The sequence below is a fragment of the Cololabis saira genome, chromosome 17, assembly GCF_033807715.1.
Source record: "Cololabis saira isolate AMF1-May2022 chromosome 17, fColSai1.1, whole genome shotgun sequence".
Lineage (NCBI taxonomy): Eukaryota > Metazoa > Chordata > Actinopteri > Beloniformes > Belonidae > Cololabis > Cololabis saira.
Window position 1 is genome coordinate 23,597,951 of NC_084603.1, and position 2,991 is coordinate 23,600,941.

Consider the following 2,991-nt stretch of genomic DNA (forward strand, 5'->3'; position numbering starts at 1 on the left):
TATAAAATATTTGAGTGGCTCCTCAGTCGTTTGAAGTTGCTCATGTTTTAAAAATCTGTTTCACACTGAACACTTGACTGTTTAGGTCTTCATCTGTTCATATTTAGTCATGTGCTTCTTTTACAATTATATCCACAAATGCTTCACACACAACAAGGTTGAATTGGCTTTCACTTTAATGTTTACTAGACTTATAATTTGGAAATAATTTACCTGACATCAATTAACGAAGACCCCAACAACATCAGGTTGAGAACTGCATGCACTCGCAGAGTCAATGTGACCCTTGGTGACGAATATCAGGAATGGTTGCATGGTTGCAAACGTGTATGAAGTCTTTCAACCCAAAAGATGCTATAGTGGAAAATATACTTGATGCCACACAAACTTGTATTCAGAAAATGTGTCTAAAATCTATGCTGACCATCAATGTACAAATACAAACAAAGCTATCGGAGGGATTGAGACAAATGAAATAAATTCAAAATGAATTCATGTTTGAGTAAATGGGTTCAAACAGGATGCTGTTGGGGTAGACACCGTTGCTTTAATCGATATTTTGCTAGGCAGACATAGAGCTGACCAGGGGCTCGACTCCTGGAGGGCAACTGCAAGCTTCTCTGCAAGGATTAAAGTGGCAGTCTTATCTCTCGGGCTGAAATCAGCAATCTATACATGGACAGAAGAGGATCAGTTCTCCTGAATAGCATGTAAAGAGTAAATAAATCTGGTGTATCACCACTGATAAAATCTTCAAGAATTGATCATTCTGTAAAGATCCTGTCACTGAATGTTTTTCTTTTTTCTGTTTGTTCCTAAATACGTTGAAGAAATGTAGTTCATTCTTAAATGGTCAATCGTTCCAGCTCATTCACGTTTCTGTGGTTTCTGAGCATGGTCATTAAGACTTGCCTGGGCTCTGAGAGAGCTACAGGACTTTGATTTTGATGCCCTTCAAAAAGTTTTGGACAATTTCAGATGGATGTTTCTGAGTCATTAGATAACATTTGATTCAACTTTGTCATTGAATGAAGTACAAGTACTCAAACAATGATATTAATTGTCTTGTTGGAAGAGAAAGCCAGGACATAAAGCTACTCTAGCAACAGATTTCTTTACATTAATCCTCACTCTGTTTTACTGCGGGAACTGTGGTTTTTGGTGTTTTTGTTTTTGAGCTGAAGTTCTTTGTCTTCCTTTGCCAAACAAAAGTGGCGGAACTTTGGGAAAGATGGAGTTCTTGCATCACAGCCTTGGAGACCATACCTCATAACATCTTCCATGAAACATCACGTCCACAAGAAGTCAATCATCATTCATTGTCTTTAAAGTTTTAGGAATCTTTGAAATTTTTTTTCAAGTAAGGTTCAAATCCTAAGTGGTTTAAAGGTGGAAATTGCTTGTGGAGCTAATCATTTTGACTACATTGATTTTCACTACATTTTGTATAAAGGAAAGTTCTAGACATGTATTTTATATTCAGAAGTGAAGCAGATGGCGCATTAAAATGTTAGGAAAGTTTTACTCTGTAAAGTTTTATAACTAATGCAGTCAGTGGTTAGAGTTTTGGGTATGTTCGTGAAGAGTAATAATATTGACCTCAACTGTGCGGTCATTATGTATCATTAACTGAATAGTGGACCTCTTATAAGTCCTGAATTTTCCCTCAAAAAAACATGTTATAAGCAAAAGCTCTTGACTTCTGTGGTGGAGTCGTGTGTTAAAATGAAATGTCTTCATTTGGTTCTTTGCAAGTTAGAGAGCAAGTATAAGTTTGTTCTGCTACTTTAGATTAGTTGTTGATGTAACTGTGAAACAGGCACAAAGGAAATGTCAAAGTAGTAATGACGAGAATTTTTCAAAATAACGTTTTCTAGAAGGATTCTTTGTCAGCACTACACTTGTGCTATTGTGTGTTGGAGCCAAATTCATCTGCAAGCACCCAGTTGAAAAGAATATTTGTGCAAATGTTTTATTCTTTAACTGAATGCCGTCTATGCCTTCTTCTGTGCATTCAAATCAATTTAATCGATGTATTTGCTCACAATTTAATCACACTTGTTCAGAAAAGTCCCTGCAGTGTTTGACCATGGCTTTTATCACCTGCTGTTTGTCAATACTTACCGGCAACACTTACTTTCTTTCACCTGACTATCAACATCTCTTTAGAGTTATTCAGGATGTGCTCTGAACTTCATCTGTGACTGTTTCAGTGGTTATGTGTTGCTTTTTCTTGTTTGGTCATGGTTAAAACAATTGAAAATGTGATTTGTTTCATGCCTTTCTATCTGATACGGAAGTCAGAGCATTCCTTTCTCACCTTTGGCATCACTTGGGCATTTTAGCTAAAAAAACAAAACAACCTTTTACTCAGTGCATATATGTGAGTTTTGGAGGAAATTAGCACATCAAGTGATGAACCATTTATCCCCAAGCTGGTCATTTATGCCACTGACTGTTACCATGGAAACAAGGGGCTTGAATAAAGCCCAGATTAAACTTACCTCAAAATAAATTTTGAAGTGATTCAGCATATCAAACAAGTTAAAAATATCCAGTTTTGCCGTTGGGATAAATCAGCATAAGTCGATGGATGAACAGGAGACGCCTCCCAGTTGTGTTGATGTTTCTTTTGAGAAATGAACAGCACTAAGCAGCATTTTTTATTTCAAATACATAACACAACTGTGTGAGATATGAACTAATTAGTCACCCTCAGGTTGTAAATAACCCGAGAAATACATTTTAATTACAAATACTGTCACTGTTAAAAGGTGCCATTAACTGCAAGCACATCCACAAAAATACCAAAATACTTCTCAAACATTCAAATCTATAATAAAGCATATAAAGCGATTTGTGACACCCCTGAAGTAGATCATGATAATGAATGCATACAGATTAGTGATCCCAAATGAGCAGCTGGAGGAAACCTCTTAAAATGGAGTCTGTTATCTCAGCTCATCTTTTTTTACACAGCGTAAAATAGAT